The sequence below is a fragment of the Sinohyriopsis cumingii genome, chromosome 3 (assembly GCF_028554795.1).
Source record: "Sinohyriopsis cumingii isolate HCF-2022 chromosome 3, ASM2855479v2, whole genome shotgun sequence".
NCBI classification, from domain to species: domain Eukaryota; kingdom Metazoa; phylum Mollusca; class Bivalvia; order Unionida; family Unionidae; genus Sinohyriopsis; species Sinohyriopsis cumingii.
The window spans coordinates 133,123,780-133,144,819 of record NC_142963.1 but is presented as its reverse complement, the minus strand read 5'-3'; the positions used below and the strand labels follow the sequence as shown (position 1 = coordinate 133,144,819).

Sequence of the window (21,040 nt, the reverse complement as noted above, 5' to 3'; positions counted from 1 at the left end):
TCTCCGTAGAAGCCTCAGAAAGCAGAAATAACGCCTCCTACGCAAATTAATCCGCAAAATTTCAACCCAAAGTGCATTTTTAGGCATAAAAAAAAACAGCATTTTTTTGGGGGGGGGTATTGTAAAATTTGTTTGTGATTGCAAATTCCGACTGCGGATACTAATTTTATTTCACAATAAAACAATATAGTTGAAAATAAGATGAGTCGAAAAGTTAGCACAGTTGGAGAGCCTCAATCTGCTAGATTAGCGCGAGATCAATTAGCGGCATTAAAGAAGCTAATTCCGACAAAACGATTATTTAAGAGAAATGTTCGTGGTTACGAAGATATGCAACATGGAATTTCAGAAACTTTCGGCAAAATGGTTGAAGCCAGTGACCGGAACAATTGAGCAGGTTGTATATGGCGACGAAAAAGATCCAGATGCTAGAAAACGTGGAATCTTTCCTATGTTGAAAGGTATTGAGGATCAATCACGAACATTACCCGAGCGATTAGCAATAGCAGCAGCGGCGCAACAACTTGCAATTGCTGATGGAGGAAAACCTGGAGGTGGAAAACCGGGAGGAAGAAAAATCTCAATGATAAAAGGGAAGTTTAATATCGATAATTTAAGAGAAAATTTCACCGATGAGGGATGGGAAATAATATCGCAGCCCCTCTCGACATTGTATAATATAGATGAGATTGGCCAATTTGCGGAGGAATATTTTAGTAGTCGAACTGAATTTTTGACTGCAGTGGGGAAAAAAAGATATGCAACTCGCGATAATTGGTATGATATGGTATATAAAATTTACACACAAACAACATCAATAAGTAAGACAGCGGATCCGCGTTACAGAAGATTTTTAGAAACGGCAAGAGATACACAAAGATATAATAAGCAAGAGGCGGAAGAAAGAAAACAACTGGAGAAAGAAAGAAAACAACAGGAAAAAGAAGAAAGAAAACAACTGGAAAAAGAAAGAAAACAACAGGAGAAGAAGGAAAAAACTAAAAAACGAGGGAGAAAAGAAACATCACAGGAAGATATTCAACCACAGGAGCCAATATTTCAACCAGAGGAATTAGGAGCTAGACCAAAAGAAAGAACTCCACCTCAGAAAAAGGAAAGAAAACCAAAAAAGAAAAAAGATCAGAGTGATGAACCGATAATTGTACCCGAATATAAATCATCACCGGCTAGTAGTGTGTTTAAAATTGACCCTAGTGTAACAGCGGATAATTATTTGAATACAAACAGGTTGTATTTACTTGGCAACTATGATTCAGTAGTTCAAATGGCTGCGGATGATTCTACGGAAAATAAAAGATTATTTTTGCGAAAAGAAATTGATGTTGATAAAGTTAACACACTTGATTGGTATGCGATGATGTATTTTGGTAGTTTAGGAAAACCAGTAAGATATTCCGATGAAGATTTTGGGAAATTTTCATCGGATGTTGGTAATTACAGAATAAAGTTATCAGAGGGAAAAGCAAGAGCATCAACTTTAATAACACCTAAAAAAGATAGTCCTGAAAAGTTTAGTCCTAAAAAATTTTATAATCCCACAGAGGAAATTATTTCTAAATTAACATACCCCCCGCTTGTAAAATCACTTGAAGAAGTTTCTATTTTACAACCATATGCTCCTCTTGAAAAGGTTGCTATAAGCCCATATCTTACTATAAAGGATAAATATCCTAAACAAGATAGTCCTATAGGGGATTTGCCACCGAAGTCATCGTCGTCAGGGTTATCGTCGTCAGGGACATCTTCATCGCCGTCAGACGAAATATTTTACTCAACGCCATTGGAATCTCCAGAAACAAAAAAAACAGGAAGCGGATATTCAGTTTGTCCCGATAGTGTTGTCAACGATGTATCTCGCCTCGAAGTATTAATCGGAGGAAAACGAGCCGGAAATAACTCTCGTGAGATAGTCAACGAAGCATCAGATATTTGTCAGCGATTATTCCGTGGTGGTATCATCGATTCTCATATTTATAAAGAGTTTGTCGATGAACTCATCGATTAAATCAACACAATTGAAATAATATGATTGTTCATAAACATCAACGCAGACCTAATCAGGTCCGCATAGTAAACTCTCGATTGCCAGTATACAAATATATTCACGGTAATGGATTTGGCGATATCATTGGAAGTCTTGTCACGCGAGTAATACCTAAAATTGGACCAATGGTAAAACAACTAGGATTAAAAGCAATAGGAAAGATAGGTGAGACTGCTGTTTCTGGTATCGGTAATTTGGCCAGTAAAGGCTTCAACGCTATCAAAGATAAAATATTAAGTTTAGTACGTAAAAAGCAACCCGTCAAATTACCCATTACCAGCGAAATGCCACCCGAAGTCAGTAAGGCCATAAATGATGCGGCAAATAAAAAAATAAATGATCTAGCACAGGAAGCTGCTATAACAAATCTAGCACAGGAAGTTGCTAAGACAAATCTAGCGCAGGATGTTGCTAGGACAAATCTAGCAAATACAAGTTTTGTTTCAGGCGATGGTCTTCGTTTTAGACGATATTATTAATAATAAATGTTCTCACAAGTGTCAAATGAAGTATTTGACATGGATGAACCAGTAGGTAGGGATACATCAGTGCGAGATTTCCAGTATTTCTCGTACGACACAGTTACACCAAATACTGATAATCGCCTGGAAATTCAAGTTCACGATACAACAAGATATTTTCTTCCATCTGAGGCATATATCGAAGTTACCGGTGAAATTACTAGAGACGACGGTGTTACTCTCTATGGAGCAGATTTTAGAGTCGGATTTGTTAATAACGGTATTATGGCATTATTCAAGAGCGCCACTTACATGATTGATGGAAAAGAGATTGAGTCAATTACCAATGATGTTGATTTAGCAACAACGATAATAGGTCTAGCGAGATACTCGGATGATTTTACCAGATCAGCTGGTCCGGGTATGATGTTTGCCAAAGATAATTCTGATCGTCCCGATAGTAGACCGCTTGATATTAGACAACCCAACGATCGCACCGCTCCCAATCCAGGCCTCGTAGTTATTCAGGATCTTCCTGTTGGCACTAATCCTGATTATAATCTTGGATTTGCCACGAGAAAATCCATGTTGTGGGATATACGTAGAAAATTCTCTTGTGCTATTCCGTTATCTCATATATTTGGATTTTGCAGGCATTTTAGAAAAGTTATTTACGGAGCAAAGCATACCGTAACATTTATTAGAAAAGCAGATAGTAATGATGCTATTTGGCGAGAAGGTGATATCAATTACCAAACGAACGTGGTAGGTGCAAATGATCACACGAATCATGGAGGTAGGGTAAAATTACTAAAATTTACCTTGTGGATGCCAGCGATAACTCCATCATTAATCGTGGAAGAAAAATTATTATCATTTATGAATCAAGGTGGTAAATCTATCATGTCATGGCTAACAACAACAACAGATTCCACAACTACTGATATTGATGGTGATTTTACTTGGCGCATTGCATCGCAGCAAGGTACCTCTGCGCCACGTCATATTTTTGTCGCTTTTTTGCATACACGAAGATATCATCAATTATATAGCCACATGATATTCGATAATATCAGCGCAACAAACGTGTCACTGAGAGTAAATGGCCAACAGGAGCCATCCGAGGAAATATCCATCAATTTTGAAAATTATTCGACAGCTCGCGCATATCATCGATTGTTAAGTTTCATGGGTCGCGATCAAAATATCGATACTGGATTGCAAATATCACAACTAGATTTTAATAAACTTTATCCTATTTATTACTTTTCCTTGGAACATCTCGATTTGATAAAGCAATCCGTCGTCGATATTCATTTCAAAGCTAGAATTCGAACAGGAAATAATTTATATAAGGTATTCGCAGTAATTCTCAGTGATAGAACAATGTTCCTGGAAGGCATCAGCGGTAGAATGAGAGTTATCGATGCACCCGTAGAGAACATGTAATAAATTCTAAATTTAGATTAAGTGATTATTAATATGCCATACGATCACGTCAGCGTAACTCTGACCCCCGGTCAGGTGAAAAAACTTCATGCAGCAACAACAGCGCGACGAGGTTTAAATTTAACCTTAAAAAGTAATCAACTTCACGGTGGACCTAACAAACTATCGTTAACTAAAAATCAACACGGACATTTCACCAGAGCCAGATCAGCAAATACTGGTATTCGCTTGAATCTCTCAATAGGAGCAATCAGAGATATGATCAAAGTAGGTGGTATTTTTCCATTGGCTGCGCTTATACCCGCGTTAATAGCAGGCGCAAAGGCAGTAGGATTAGGTGCACTTGGTGGGATAGGTTCCGCAATAGCAGGAAAAGTTGTTGGAAGAGGATATCGCAAAAAAAAGGGAGGATTTCTCTTCCCCTCTCTTCTCGCAAAATTGTTGCAGCCGCAACAAGGATCCGGCCTTTACCTAAGACGACCCCCGTACGGATCCGGTCTAAGTCGAGCCTACCAGCCTCAAATTTAGATTTAATCAGTGAAGCAAAAAAAAAGAAAATAAAATTTTTCAGAGGCGTATTTATGCGAGATCAACTACCAGATAAACCAAATTCCACCGAGACAGGAATAATAAATCTCGATAAAAATTCCGGCCCTGGCACTCACTGGGTTGCTTACGCGATTAATCCTCGCGAAGTTATTTACTTCGACTCATACGGATTAGCACCGCCAAATGAATTTATCAAATACGTGTCAAAACTAAAACTTCCGGTTTGGTATTCAACGCTTCCAACACAAACATTAGCAGATCCACCAATATGCGGTCCAGAGTCAATTAATGTCCTTGATGCAATTTCAAAATCATCTCGTCCTTATCGCAAAATTTTATTTGAATATACCGTAGATAAATATCATGGTTGACATTTACGGTAGATCTCTCTTCAGAAAAGAAAAAAAAGACGTAGTCGACATCGATACATCAAAATTCGCAACCAAGAGCGATATTAACAATCTTTTATCGCTGTCAGAAGTTGATCCTGGTGAAGTTGCTGTATTTCAAAATACAGAAGGGCGATTACAAACTAGCAACGTCAAAATAACTGATATAATCAAGCGAGACGAATACCGCGATCACATTAGTCAATTTACTCGCCAATCGGAGATGGTATTAAAATCTATTGCTGATATCGCCGATATTATAGCAAAGTTACCCCTGAAGGCCGATAAAGCATTACACGACGATCTTCAGGATAGAATGACAAAAAGACTTAATAGGCTAAATAACGACCTTAAAAAACTTGACGATGCTTTAGATAAATTTAGCAAAAAATTTGACGAGAATATAAAAACATCCAGTGATACTTCCTCCGCCGCAAACGAACTAGCAAATAAGAAAGCCGATCAAGCATCACATGACGATCTCAGCGAGAAAATAAAAAAAATCAACGAGGAAATTACTAATATTCTTGCCGAAATTAACGAAGTAAATATCTCGATGAGTCAGAAAATCGATAAAACATCAATCGACGATCTCAACAAAAAAATAAAAAAAATCAACGAGGAAATTACTAATATTCTTGCCGAAATTAACGAAGTAAATATCTCGATGGGTCAGAAACCATCCATCGACGATCTCAACAAAAAAATCAACGAGGAAATTATTAAACTCGGTAATGTTGTTGTTCCTGAATTTACCAAGGGGATTAACGCGATGCAAGTACAAATAAAATCCATCAACGATGAAATTAACGTGGTACGTGAATTAGCGCGTCAAAAAGTCGATACATCAACGTACGACGGAGAAATTCGAGATTTAAACACGAAACTTCTTGCTGCAACAGCAAAAATTGATCAATCCGACGATAAAACTGGTCACGCCACTGACGTAAAGCAATTAGGTAGGGAAATTATCGAAACAACCACAAAAATTAACAATATCAACACAAAAATATCGTCAATGAACCTTGGAAGATTATCGCGAATTTCGATACCAGAGGAAGTAGAAACAAAAAATCTTACCTGCAGTGTGCCACTTGTGGTAGAGGTACGAAAAGAGGCATGGTGGACACCCGTGAATAACACATTTAAATTTAAACCGCCAATTAGTGGATATTATCGAATATTTATTCAATCTCCGATAGGTTTTAAAATAAAAGCCGCAGGTGGTAAAATTTTTGGTGAAAATTTTAATTATATTATGTACACAGGTTATGATAATATATTTGTGTTAGAACCACCAGATAGAACCAATATGGGACCGTTTGGTTATAGTATAGTTTTCGAATTTTTGTCGGGATTGGAAATAGTTGGTGTTCCAGATGAAATTGATGAGACGGTAACTATCAAAGTAGGAAATTACCAGGAATTAATCAAATAAATAACTAATAATGACCGCATCTGATTACCGTTACAATCAGGCGCGATCATGGCAGGATTCGTTGCGAAAACAACTTGACGATTATCAGATAAAAATAAATAAATACCAGCGCAAATTAGTTATCATTGATGTTGCAGTGTACGCGGTATCTGCTGTGGTCGCTGGTGCAGGAATAATTCTATCCGCGGTAACAATGATAGCGCCAATCGTAGCAACAATAATAATCTCGTCAACAACAGCAATCGCGGGTGTTCTTAATATCATCGCGAAAAAAATATCATCGTGCACAAGTGAAAAGTTATCTTCGTACAAAAGTAAACTAACTAAAGTTAGTGACGCGTACTCGAAGTTATCATTGTTACTTTCTGAAAGTCTCAACGATGGTATTATATCCGATCTAGAATTTTCTACAATGATTAGTATTTACTCGGAGATTGAACAAATGAATATTAATAATGTCCGAGTTAGCCCAGATCGTGACAAACACGACACCGCCAACAACAACGTTAATATCGCTAAGTTCAACGAAACCAGAGTTTAGCATTAATTTCTCAACACCAATTAACGTTAGCGAAATTGCATTAACACAGTTGCGTGTCTACAACAGCTGGCCAAATGTTAGATCAAAATCATTCGGTAATTTGATGTCAAATAATTCACTAGTTTTTGCAAATAAGAATAAACCCGATGGAACGCCGGATTGGATCGTTGTTGGTATACCAACGGGCAGTTATGAAATTGATCAGCTGAATAATGAATTTACCACTAGAATATCAAATTTAACCGGCGATGCTACTCCGGGAATAAAAATATCTGCGCACGAACCAACATTGTCATCGATCATCGAAGTAAAATCGCCGTATATTGTTGATATTTACCAATCGTCGATTAGAACCGTATTAGGTTGGCCCGAGGTTGCACCTCTAGCAGAACCAAAGAAATCGGATGTTATTATTCCAGGTTGGTATGAGGAGGCAATTCCAGAAATACCGGAACCAAAAAAGGAAGATTTTACCACCAACGAAGGATGGTATGGAGATATCAAACACAAGCCTCTGATCCACAGCGCCATCAATCTCATGAATAACCACAAAATTAACCTAGTAATATTCGCTTTCACTTTTATTAACGAAAGAATTCTCTCATGGCTGCCTCTTCCTAAAATCCCCCCAGATGTGAAAATCTTCGACGCTACCCACATTAACAGGATAATAGCCCCCATAGACGGTATCTTGGTAAGAAGAACACTAGACGAGTTTATTCAAGAACACGAATTACAATTAAATTTATTGCGAGGATCATTTCATGAATGCATCCTAAATAAATCTGGTTCATGTAGCGAAATTATAAAGCACGTGAAAATTTTAAATCAACTCGCGAATGATATTGAATATTATCATGATATGTTTATTCAGGCGATAGTCGACGATATATCAATTGCCGACTATGTTCTTCCTATTAGCAAATTCGAGTTGATCAAGAACTCGGGTGAAAAACAAAAATTCATGAGAATATTTGAATTAACCGAGGAAACACTGCCAAATTTCAAATTTCCCAATTCTGATTTTGATGCGATGAGAAAATCCGTCACTGATACCATTGATGATTTATTTCCAAAATTACATGCTTCATGGACCAAAAAAATATATTCAGAATTGATTCTTAAACACAACAATGATCCTTCCAAACTTGGACGACATATCTCGCCGGGTATCGTTAATATAACGGATGTTATCGCGATTTATCTTCACGCGGATGTTGTCGAGGGTAGCTATAATGTTGATTCGTCAGTGTCGAATCAAGCGAATCAGGGATTTGTATTGTATTCATTTTCACCTAGCGCATCTCCCGGTTATTTGATAATCAAGGAGCCAATGAATCCGTTTTACCTGCGATGTCATAATCGATTTTTGTCAAGAATAAATTTCAAATTAACGGATCAGAAAGGAAATTTACTTGATATACGAGGAGAAACTGTGAGTATCAATCTTTTGGTGAAATCGTGAGAATCTCTGATTCTTGATTTTTAAATCGCAAGTGAGATTTTCCAAATCTGTCTCCGTGGGAAAAATGGGCGAAAAAAATAAATAAAATCCAGGGAAAATTTCAAAATTAATCTTTTTTTTTTGTTTTGCGGAGATATTCAATTATTCTTCGTCACTCTCCGAATCAAATATTATTGGTACATAGGAGAATTTGATCCACGAATCAGCATCATAAGAAAATGTTGCGTTGTATTTTCCTTCTGCCACAAATTGTACTGATCGTGGTTCAATAAAGAAATGTTTTGCTGCTGCACTCATCGATGTAAACGCGATTTCCTCACCTGTTGCTTGATTCACTGATTTAACAGTCTTCGAATAATTAGGAAATCCACGGTTATTACCAAATCTTGAATTTTCACTCTGGGTTACCGCGCGCAGATTGGAAAGTTTATTGTTAAGTTTATTACCGTCAATGTGGTCGATAACAAGTCCGATCTCTATTGGTCCTTTGTAGCATTCGAACACAAATCTATGATTCGAATAACATTCTGTTCTTTCATTTCTTTTATGGACTGTAAATTTCAGATATCCCGAATTACAAATACTACCAACACGTTTCTTTGTTTTGATGTTTCTGACATTACCATCCTCAGATGCTTCGTAACCTTCGATGATGGGATGCGATTTATACTCGCATGTGATTTTCATTGTGGGAATCGCTGATTTCATTTCCATATATGATATTCTCTTTGTTTAAATCGAAATTTGCTTTGAAACGATTAATATAATCTTCTTCACATTTTATTACCGAGGAGGATCTTTTTTCATAATATCTCCGTAACTCACGATATTTTTTCCCTCCACAGGAGAAACACAATCTTGTCTTTCCTCGAGTTCCAACTTGACAAACTAAACATCGCTGTGGTCCTTTGTTACCTCGTCGAATTTCGTATATATGAGCGCCACAATATTCACCTCTGCAGGATTTGTTACATGATTTTGTTGATCCAACTGTTATCCACGCGCATTGCTTCATTATAATTTAAACATTTGTCTAAAATATAATAATGGATATATTTGATCTTGATGAGGCAGAATATATCATTCCTGAAGTTGATAGTGCGAAGAAGGAATTTTTTGATGATGGAGCGATTCATGTTTGGTCGACATGGAAAACTAATTTCGTTGATGCTACGATGAATCTGGAGCGAGCGAAGAAGATAATCGAACATATAAAAAACTCACACAAAGAAGAGAGATTTATTTTCGGAATAAAATTTATTGCACAAATGCCCGATGACATTTGGATTATTCGTGATAAACGAGATCCAGTACGTGGCGGTAAGAAAAATGTTGTTCTTGATAAAAATTCGAAACCAGGATTGCTACTAGGGATTGATGGTCCTTATTATGCTAGGGCGTATCCTTCTAGTGCTGTTGTCTATGGAATTTATCGGCTGAATAATAATCCTGATGTGAAAAACCTACCTACGATGAGGGAATCTCCGATAATAAATTGTGTAGCTGAACGAGTTATCGAACACATGAGGAATGCTCGTCGCGGATCTGGTCTGACTCAATTGAGATTGGATAAAATTAATTCATGGGCAAAGACAGTTACTGATGGCGCATCAATCGATGATGTTGCTGCGTTAAGTAAGAAACTTAAATTTCCTATTACGGTTAAAACACTATCGGGTGAAATATTATATTCATCGCCGTATAATTCTCGAGGAACACCAATCGAAATTGTTGATCATAATTCACATGCGTGGAGTCAGTCGGTAATGATATTCCCGCGAGATCGTGTTGTTAAGTTTTATCCCGTGGAATCTGGGAAAGATAGTTCCGCTGCAATGTTTAGATATATCAAACTATTAGCCAAGTCCGATCCAATATCGATTTGGTTATTTTCTAGCGAAGAAAGATACGATCAATTTATCTTACCACGCGGAGATATTTACCGAGATGAAATATTACACGAAGCGATGAAAAATATCGCGGAGAAGTATTCGTCAAATCCAGATCAGTTACTGACAAATTGCTTTACTGTTCCGTCTGTTGCTGCTCACGCTGCTAGAGAAAGAAATTCGTGGAAACCTACAAGAAATGAATTTCTCAATGATATTCAACTTAGCTGTATCGAATACGGCCATGGAGGATTGTGGAATACCAAATACTATTTCGAAGATATGATTTCCGTTGATATGAGCGCATGCTATCCTGGAAGTTTCCTTGGGTATGGCGATTGTGCAGATTACTTTGCTAAATTTGGCCATCCTACCAACGAGATGACGAGAGTGGCAATTAACGGACCGTTACCCGATTTTGTAATGACAGGATTCGCTCATGTTACTTCGTTCGAACTTGCTGAGAATTTGCATAAAATTTGTTATATTTGGTTTGGTCGGCATTTATCTCAACGCAGATGGGTCCCTACGGTATTGTTGAGGTATATGTTGGATTCGTCGATGTTAATATCATTGACGGTAAGTGAAGCAATTATATCGTATAGAAAGCAGACCGAGGTGTGGTTACCCACGGATTGTGAGAACGCGAAAGATATTGGAAGAAAAATAATTGGTAAATTTACTCAAGGAGGATCAGTTGATCATAAACATCGCCACGCTAGGTTATTTATCAATGATACCGAGATGGATTTTATTATTGCTGATACAGTATCGCGTGGAATATTTTGCAACAGAGAAAATATTATTATTGATGGAACGAAGTTAGGTACCGTGATAACTTATCTCGATGGAGAATCGGCGCAGTATACTCATTTAAGATCATCGATGCTCGCTTATGTGAGTATCAATTTGCTGTCAATGATAAATAAATTTTCTGATATCGCGGTAAGGGTTGCAACGGATTCATTTTATATCAATAAGAAATTTCAATGTAGATTGGAAAATTTAATCACCGATGGTTCCTGGGGAACTTGGAGAATAAAAAACGAGGATATTCTAGATTATTGTGAGGACGCGGATGTAGAAGATTGCGATAAATTTCATAAAGATAAATGCGATGAAGTATCAACAGCAGTATCAGTGTTTGATCCAATTTCACGAAACAAATTCGTTTACCTAAATGGTCCTGGCGGTAGTGGTAAAACAACACGAGCAATAAACTTATTTTCAAACTCTGATATGATCGTGTTGACTCCAACTCATAGATTAGCGCGAGAAATAAAACAACGTGGCGTTAATTCTTGTACGTATCATAGTTATTTCAAGTACAGCGGTGGATTGTGGGATTCAGCTCGAATGGGAAATAAATATATCAACAAGATTATAATATTTGATGAAATTTGCACGGTAAATTTAGTTGTGTTAAAATTATTCCTGGGTTGGCTAGAAGAAAAAAATACCGCTGTAATAATGTGCGGAGATCACGGCCAACCTGATCCTATTGATGGTGAATCTCCTCACAGGTGGCTTAGAAATTTTGTAGATTATTATGAAGAAATTGACGCTGATTATAGATCTAATGATATTTTACTGACCGAGTTTAAAAAAATGATTCGATTGCAACCTAATAAATTTCAATGTGATGTGATGAGAAAAATAATCGACGAAACTTCGATGGATAATTTTCTAACTTTGTGGCGTCCAGATCATCTGATTGTTGCTAGCAGAAAAATTGTTCGCGATGTTATTCAGGAAATATTATTCAAACTTCATTGTGATAAATTTCCAACATTGCAGGTGCCGTTGTGTTATAGGCCAACTGATACTAGGAAACAAAATATCAATGTTATTTTGCCATGTGGAGAAGAAAAAATATTAGTTTTGAATGATATTATTTTCGTTGATATTAATCTTGTCAATGATGCAATAAACGCAGAAAGATCGCCATGGAAACTCGGATACGCAGCAACGATACATTCATCACAGGGATTAACAGTAGATGGCCAGGTCTGGATCGTCGATGATAGAATTTCCTGGTCAAATTTAGTTTATCTGGCCGTGTCTCGAGTAAGAAAATTATCTCAGTTAGGTAGAATTAAATTTCACATTAACGACGATGGTGGTAATTGAGTATCCTTTGGTATTATTTGTAATTCTTCTTTGGTAAATCCGCGTTGTGGCGCTAGTGAATCTAGAAAATAAATCGCTGGCCTTCCTGATGATCTTGTTACAGCTGATATTTTATGTGTCGTAACACTCCAGTTTGGATCAGTTGCTCTTTTTCTGCCACCCTCGGCTTCTCCTTCCTTATACAAATACCTTACAATAACGCTACCTAGCACAGGTGGAATAGTAGAATCTCGCTTTAGTGGTATTTTTGTCTTTGTAATTGCAATTGCGGGTTTCATTGATATTGTTCGTGTTACTTCGTTATTTAGCGCATTAATCACGTGAGGTAATCTTGTTACCCAATCGTGAGATCGTTTATCTTGAATAAATTCTCTCGCGTACTGATATCCGAATAATCGTTCTGCAAGAGTTTTATTGAATCTCTCAACGATAGCTTGATTGTGATGAACACCTACAATACCGCGACGGATTTTAACATTATTCTTTTTCATCAGTGAAGTAACCGCGCCAAGAAATTCTCGACCTGGATCAACCTGGAGAAGCTTTGGCCATGTTAATGGAGATCGTGAATAAATTTCGCTAAACGCCTTAGCAATATCTGTTGCTGTTTTATTCGATAACGGTTCCGCTTCCTTGTATCTGCTAGCAATATCAACAACCGTCAGAACATATTTGTATGTAACTCCGTCAACGGTATCGTAAGGAAGAAACATAAGATCAGCCTGATGGACTTCATTAGGGACGCTGACAGAGAAACTCGCATATGATATTTTCTTAGGCGGAGGAAGATAAATTTGCCAGACTGCTTGCCTCGATAGCCACGATTCAGCGACAGATTGCTTTACTTTTGCTGCCTTAGCAAGTTTGGCTATTGCTGATTTTCCTCGCCAAAATCCTCGCGGAGAATAATATATTTGCTCCATTATAAATTACCAGCACCTAGTACTAATTTACCTTTCATTGCTCCTTTTATCAACCAAGTTGCCAATTTCTCTTTGAAATTTTTATCAGGAATAGCATCTATTGCGTGAATTAATTTAATATCAGCGAGATGTCTTTGTTGTAAATCTCCGCTGCGATATGCAAGATCGTGATAGTAGCATGCGTTATCGATGGCGTTTACTGGATCCTCGCCAGGATTTGGTTGATTATTATCGTTAAGTCTTATATCTAGCCTTGTACCAGGTCCGCAGTAATTATATCCTGGTAAATGTTTCTCTCCGGGATATTTCGCCCAGGGAGCTCCAGGCAGATTTGTTAAGGAGGTTGCGATGTCTCCTCCGGTTCTACTTTTTTTTTTACAAATCTAAACTTAATTGTCTTGCAAACTTCACATTCTCCCTTGATTGCATTTCTGTTGTTGCGTGTAACGACTTCGATTGGATTTATCGTAGCAGTTCGAGTGCGACACTTAACACAATATGAATCCATAATATTCTAATAACATGAATGTAATTGATTTTTCAGCCACAAAAAAACGCGAGCAAGTAAAGCACACCGAGGCATTACCAAATTCGATTAGAATGATAATCATTGGACCATCTGGTTCTGGAAAAACGCAATTGTTGCTAAATTTGATTATGCGATGGTTAAAATGGGACAAATTGTATTTGGTTGCGCCATCCGTTGATGATCAGCGATGTTATCAAGTACTAAAAGAATTTAGCGATAATACTGAGGATGGCACAATAGAATTTATAACGGATATCAATGAAACTCCATCAGTGGAAAATTTAGACGGCGATGCTAATAATCTTGTCGTTTTCGATGATGTGATGCTGGACAAACAAACTAACCCAGCTAGGATATTCTCGCGTGGCCGACACAAGAACACCGATGTGATTTACGTGACGCAGCGATATACGCAAATTCCGAAGGTAATTAGAGACAATTGTAATATTTTATCGGTATTTAATGGCGTTGATACTCACACGCTGAGGAATATTCATCAAACTTGGTGCAACGGCGACATGGATATAAATAAGTTTAAAAATTTCTTCAGTCACGCTCAGGCAACACCACACGGTTTTGTTACGATTAATCTTCATGATCCGCGTAGTAGATATCGAGTAGGTCTTGATCAGATTTACTCATAAAATTGCAACCCACCATAATTCATTATGGCACAAACAAATTTTACAATACCCCCCCCAAAAAAAATGCTGTTTTTTTTTATGCCTAAAAATGCACTTTGGGTTGAAATTTTGCGGATTAATTTGCGTAGGAGGCGTTATTTCTGCTTTCTGAGGCTTCTACGGAGAAAGTTTGTGTGGGAGGGTTAAAATTATCTGAGCCAGGGGGTCTGTACAACTTCCCTGCTGCTTTAAGTGCCAGAATGAGGGGGAAAAAACATTAAATTCCAACAATGATCATCATTTAACAAGACTTTACAAAAAAATGTAGCAAACAATTAGAGAAAAAAAAGAAGCAAGAAAATCTTTTCCGAAATATTGGACATTCGTCTGTTCGAAAATAATAAAACTAATCCAAAATTTTATTGGAATAAAATTAAATTCATTACGAACGAATGCACTGGATCGTCAAAATTTCCTTCCCTCCATATTGATACAGAACCAGTCCTTTTAAAACAAGAAAACTTCTGGTCCAGATCATAACAGAAGCGTCTTAAGACAACGATTTTTTTTTAATTGTCAAACACTTTTACCACTTTTGATTAAGTCATTAAATTACAAAAAGATGACAAATCTATTCCGTTAAATTAAAGAACCATGTCTCTTTTGAGTGACATTAGCACAATTTTCGAAAGATTGAGTTTTCGTTATATGTATGTCTATTTTGTGATTATAATTTTCTTTAGAAATATCAGTCTGGTTTTATATCTGTCATTCATTCACATATCAGCTCATGGATACATATCAACGCATCTGCAATGCAATTGATCGAAGTGAAATTTCGTATTTTATCTTCTGTGACATATTTAAAGCCTTTGATAGAGTGTGGCAGAGAGAATTAGTATTAAAGTTGAAAAGCTATGGAATTAATGGAAAGCTACTGGCAAGGATAGATGATTACTTAGCTAATAGGCATCAGAGAGGCATGGTGGGAAATGAATCCTCAAACCTTGGACAACTCACTGTAAGAGTACATCTGGGATCAGTATTAATTCTCTCTCTCTCTCTCTCTCTCTCTCTCTCTCTCTCTATATATATATATATATATATATATATATATATATATATATATATATATATATATATATATAAACAACCATTGTCCACATTATATGTAAGGATGCAAATTTCTGTCGATCTATGAAGAGCTCATTAACTTAGGGCCAGAGAACAATCAATTAGATTTATGGGGGCAGGTGCTCGTTAAATCGCTATACTGCAATGATTTCTAATGTTTTGTCGGGAGAGGTAGTGATTCTTAATTAAGCTTTCGTTTACATAGCCGTTAGACGACAAAAAAAGGGACGGTTAACTTCGATTTTATAACGGAACTGTCAGAAACTGAGTTTTTTTTCAGATCTGTTGTTTAGAATTCTATAAGTTACGCTGACCGCAATTTTGAGAGTAAAAACTACTGTAGTTTCATCAACAATACAATTATACAATACTTTTGTATCCACACCTTAATCTGTATTATATCGTACGGTGTTCACATATTGTCAAGTAAAGACTTCACGATATTTGCAAAATAAATGTTAGTAGTTCAGATTCATACTTCAAACCGCAGGGTATTTGGGGATATTATTTTTTTGCCCTGTTTGATTAACGACGTTAAAAAATATTTAAGGAAAAGCTATTTGTCCTGGTGTATATCAGTTGAGTCTGTTAATTAGACAATCGTATCATTTTCAATTAGAGAATCGTATCATTCTAAATTACATCATCGTATCATTTTCAATTTGATGGTCGTATCACTTTCAATTCGATCATCGTATCATTTTCAATTCGATCATCGTATGTGGGGGTGTAGTGGTTGTCTAGGGGTGGGGTTCTTCTTATAGACTTTAACGAATTATGAGAAGTTCCCCTGGTCCTTATTCAGAAGGTTAATTCTGGACACTATATTATTTATTGACTAAATATATTTATGGCTACGAGCCCCCAGTCAGCAATGCCGACAGTTAAATTAAAAGAAATACAAAGATGAAATTTAAACAATAACAATTTAATAAATGAAATTTAAAAGAATTTAAAGTAATCAATGTCTCTCTTTCACCCAATGATCCCTTTGATCATCATTTGAGTTCACAGTGTGAGGGGATTTTTCCCTTCTTGAGTGCTACTCATCTAAATCTCTTCGTTCCCTTGTCTTTCTCTCCTTTCGTGATCTCCACTTCCGCTTCCTCTTCTATAATCCTTGTTCCTTGCCGTTATCTTGACTTCCGGTTCCTCTTCTAGTATCCGGAACCCTTGAGGTCACCCGAAATTCACTCGGTATCTCTCACCGTCACCCGAAATTCTCTGAACTTCTCTCGTCCCCCGAAATTCTCTGAAATTCTTTCGTCCCCCGAAATTCTCTGAAATTCTTTCGTCCCCCGAAAGCTTCCTGTTGAAAGGTATAATGCATTAGCATAGGGTTATAAAAATCTTCCCTCACACTACGTCACTGAACTGAACCATCAGTTTAAGGCGGGACATTTGGGTCGCGCATGCGCACACATCGAAATTCCCATACACTTCCGCCGCTTACAAAAATGGCGCCATAACACAATCACACAAAGGATTCAAATATCTACATACTGAGCCCTATCAGTATATACATACAAAATATTTCAAATATGATTGTACTAAAATATTACTACGATTAGTAATATGACTATCTATATATTTATATATATTTATATATTTCCTACACAAGCGTACCAAATCCACAATATTCACATTCAAATGGTGATAAACGGCAATCCGTTACTCAATGGCAAAATCTATCATTACGTAAACAAATTTCTTGTCTACCAAAATATAACTACGCAAAGAAATATTAATTCTTATAGCGGCTAGCGAGCAATACAATTCTTCACAAATACAAATCGTCCTTTCAAAAGGGCGTAAACGTAATAATCCACGAAATAATATGCACACATATTACTAGCGAAAGAAGAGAACATTTTCGCCTCACAAAATAAGGTGTACATAGTAACATTATGAATAATGATGCAACGAATCAACATCGTAATCAATCGTAACCAAAAGTACTAGCTAAAGTCATGAAAAAAATGCAAAATATTAAGGTCATAATTAACTATTCATACTTCAATACAAGTAAAATGTATACATACGACAAATTCTCTTCAATTAACAGCAGTCGTATCAAGCAGAATCAACGTAACATCAAACTTACCTGATCGAAGCTATTTCATGAATTTCCTAAATTCCGCCAATTTTTACGAATGGCTAACGGAGTGTGTGTCACTGCGACTCTTAAACACCAACTGACGAATTTCAGGCTTGTACAAATCTTATGCCAGCTTCTCGAATCAAGTCCCACCTACAACGCATCCCGACTGGATGGCGACGGACTCTGGTCATTTGATCGAACTGTCAATCATAAAAATGTCAGTCTGTGTGTCCCCATGTACTGTCCAGCCTACCATTGTCGGCTTCCGGCTCTTTGAAGTTGTCTACGTCACGTGTTCCCATGTACAAAGATTCCCGCCAGATTTCCACTCAAGAGCTCAAACAAAGACTGGGTTACGTAAGAGGATTAGCCAACTTAGGCACTTGGAAAAACAAAGCTTACCTGGCTCCACTTACAGACTTATAAATACATGTATAATACAAGGGGTTGGGGTAAAACATCACATCGTATCATTTTTCCAAAGACGCATATGGATTTTTGATCTCAGTGTTTGAACTACACTATTAGAAATGACTAAATGCGAATAGCACATATGCTGATGTTATGCACTGAAACGAAAATCGTACTCACAGAATACGGCCACAACAGAATGATCATTGTGTGCTTTTACAAGTGTAAATAATAAGTGCAGCTTATGATACATTGATACAATTGCTATACACATTAATTATAGAGATCTGCAGTTACCAAATGAATTCAAGATCGGATAGAATAGGGTTTTGAGTTTAAGACAATAAACTTGATGATATCAATAATAACAACCAGACGCCTAAATGCCGCTTGAACAATTAAAATCCTTTCTCGCCTTTAGCAAAGACAAGTTACCGTTTTAAAAAATCAAAACGTGAAATACGCTATTGATTGAAGTGCATGAGTCAAAAACGGATTCTGTTCTTCTCTCGAGATCTATATCATAACATCCCAGTCCTCCATGGCTATTTAAACAGTAGTGTGCACATACCTCATTGTTTGCAACGATATTCATTTTTTGTATCTATGGAATCATAAATATGCTGCTGTTGTCATTTACTTTATTAACATCTTCGCTAGCCAATGGTTGCCAGTCCAAGGTTTGTATAGTTCTGTTGTGCTCAATTACAATTATGTGGCACAAGTACAATAAATAAATGACCAAAAATGAGTACATGCATCTTAAAGTGTTCTAGAAGTGGAGAAAAAATTAAGATATATTGGTATCAACAGCCGTTCTTTAAAAATAAACCCAAAAAACACATTTTCTCTTTCAACAAGTTTCTTTTTTCCGCAGCCTTATTGATTTTTTTAAAAGCACGAAAGTCTCAAATGTATACAGAAAACCTGCTTATATTCTGGATGCCAGGAAGGAGGAAATGCAATTAGTTGATCTCAATGCAATAATCGTGATGATACAATCAGTTGAACTCAATGCAATAAGCGCGATGATACAATCAGTTGATCTCAATGCAATAAGCGTGATTTTATATTAATAAGCATAAGATTGGTTTTAATGATCGAAATGATCAATAGCTACGTCTACTTCTTGCGAAGCTGGCTTAGTGGAAGGCACTAGCCTTTACAGAACACTCATATCTCGCCTCTGTACGCGTGGTTCAAGTCTCGGCTTGGCCAGCGTGTGGATATGCGAAAGCTTGACCAGTAGCTTCACATGGGTCGGTGATTCTTCTCGGGTTATTCCTCCACCAAATATACTGGCCGCCATAAATAGCATATCATGTACTGAAAATGGCGTTAAACCCACAAAAGCAAACCTTCTTTCTTACAATGATTTGATCTTGTTCTGGCAGATGCAGCAGTGAGGAATTTTGGGAGTGGGATATGCAGAAGGTTGTTGATTATATTGTATAACATGGTAAACTACTTGGCTGTTTCATGTTTCTACCGACTCCCGTTCAAGTTGTACAGTCATCTATCTGACACTGTTGGGGTTTACGGCTTGAAAATTACAATCTTCTGCATTTTAAATCATTAATACATTCCGTATTCCAAAATACATCCTGCTCTGCAGAGGCACCTTCTGATCTGTATGACGCAGTATATTTAATACCAATTAATAACGAAAACTAATCGGATGCAAACGTGACACCTAGAGGCCTTTTCTGAAACTGATGTATCTCCCTGAGAGAGAAGTTCTTCAGCGCCGACTATCACTTTCGGGGAATATGCAATCATCAACAAGCACGTATGACACGGCGAATCAACTAAAACTAATTTTAAAAATCTGCACTTACATACATTATAGTTTAAATACACAAACAAAGCCTAAACCAATTGGCTGTCTGAGTAAATAATACAGTGATTCATAACATTCAAGTTGTTTCTGGTGCGATGAAAATTAAATCCCATCTATTGTTGACTTGCGAAAAAAAGTGTCCAGGGAAAATTTGTGATGTGCTGGTATAGGTTAAGTTATTTGCTGAGATAAACAACAGAATCAGCTCCATTGTGTACAGACAATACGATATCGATGTTGACATTTTGGAGAGTTCAAAATCAGCACGACAATATATATATATATATATATATATATATATATATATATATATATATATATATATATATATATATATACAAATACTTAACCTATTTTGGAAAAAACTAAATGTAGGCCATATCGACATTTTTGATTGCATGTTTGTTGTTCAAGCAGAGATGCATCCAATTACCAAGTTTCGTTATTCTAATATATACATCACCTAATAAATGAACAAATAATTTCAGCAAAGTCACTGAAATATGAAACACAGTTGAAAGAAACCTTTTAACAATAAGGGTGAACTACTTTATCACGATGTACGCCTTTAACAATTTTCATAAGTGTGTATAGGATCGTATGCATATAGAATGCAAAAACTCATGAGCTAAACCCAAAATGTTATCCAAAGTCAGTAAAAGAAAATGAAGTATAAAGGTCAGAAAGAGACTCTTTTTTTAAGAGTTGGGAACAAAAAGAGATGCATATCATTATAAATTATATAATTCTCGTATGAACAGTGCCTGAAAAATGAACAAGCAAAAACAATAAACCAATGAAGCACAATATTTGGGCCATAGTAACCTACTTCAGCATTGAGGAAGTAGTGTTCATTCTCCGCACCAATTTTAGTGATTAAAGATAGTATCGTATTAAATAGGATGCACTAAAAGAAAAAGCAAACCAAAAGTTATAAAACGTAACATATAAGCCAGAAAAAATCAAAAGAAAAAGCAGAACATAAACCAGTAAATTGTGAAATGTAGGTCGCAGTGACATTCTTTGCTGTAAGGGTGAGGTACTAATAGGGATGCATCCAATCAACTAGTTTATTGATTCTAACACAAACAGTGCTTGAGAAT

The 21,040-nt window shown here is 36.6% G+C and overlaps 1 protein-coding gene and 1 long non-coding RNA gene across 3 annotated transcripts in view; both read right to left on the bottom strand.

The window, feature by feature from the left end:
* LOC149803891 (uncharacterized) overlaps window positions 1–21,040 on the bottom strand; it is a 139,597-nt gene that overhangs the window by 62,663 nt on the left and 55,894 nt on the right. The gene's annotated exons all lie outside the window — the stretch shown is intronic.
* On the bottom strand, window positions 16,498–20,135 carry LOC149803892 (uncharacterized). Its single transcript, XR_016419992.1, has 2 exons — window positions 17,690–20,135; window positions 16,498–16,894 (listed from the first exon to the last, which is right to left on the bottom strand). It is a non-coding gene; the product is annotated as an uncharacterized LOC149803892 (long non-coding RNA).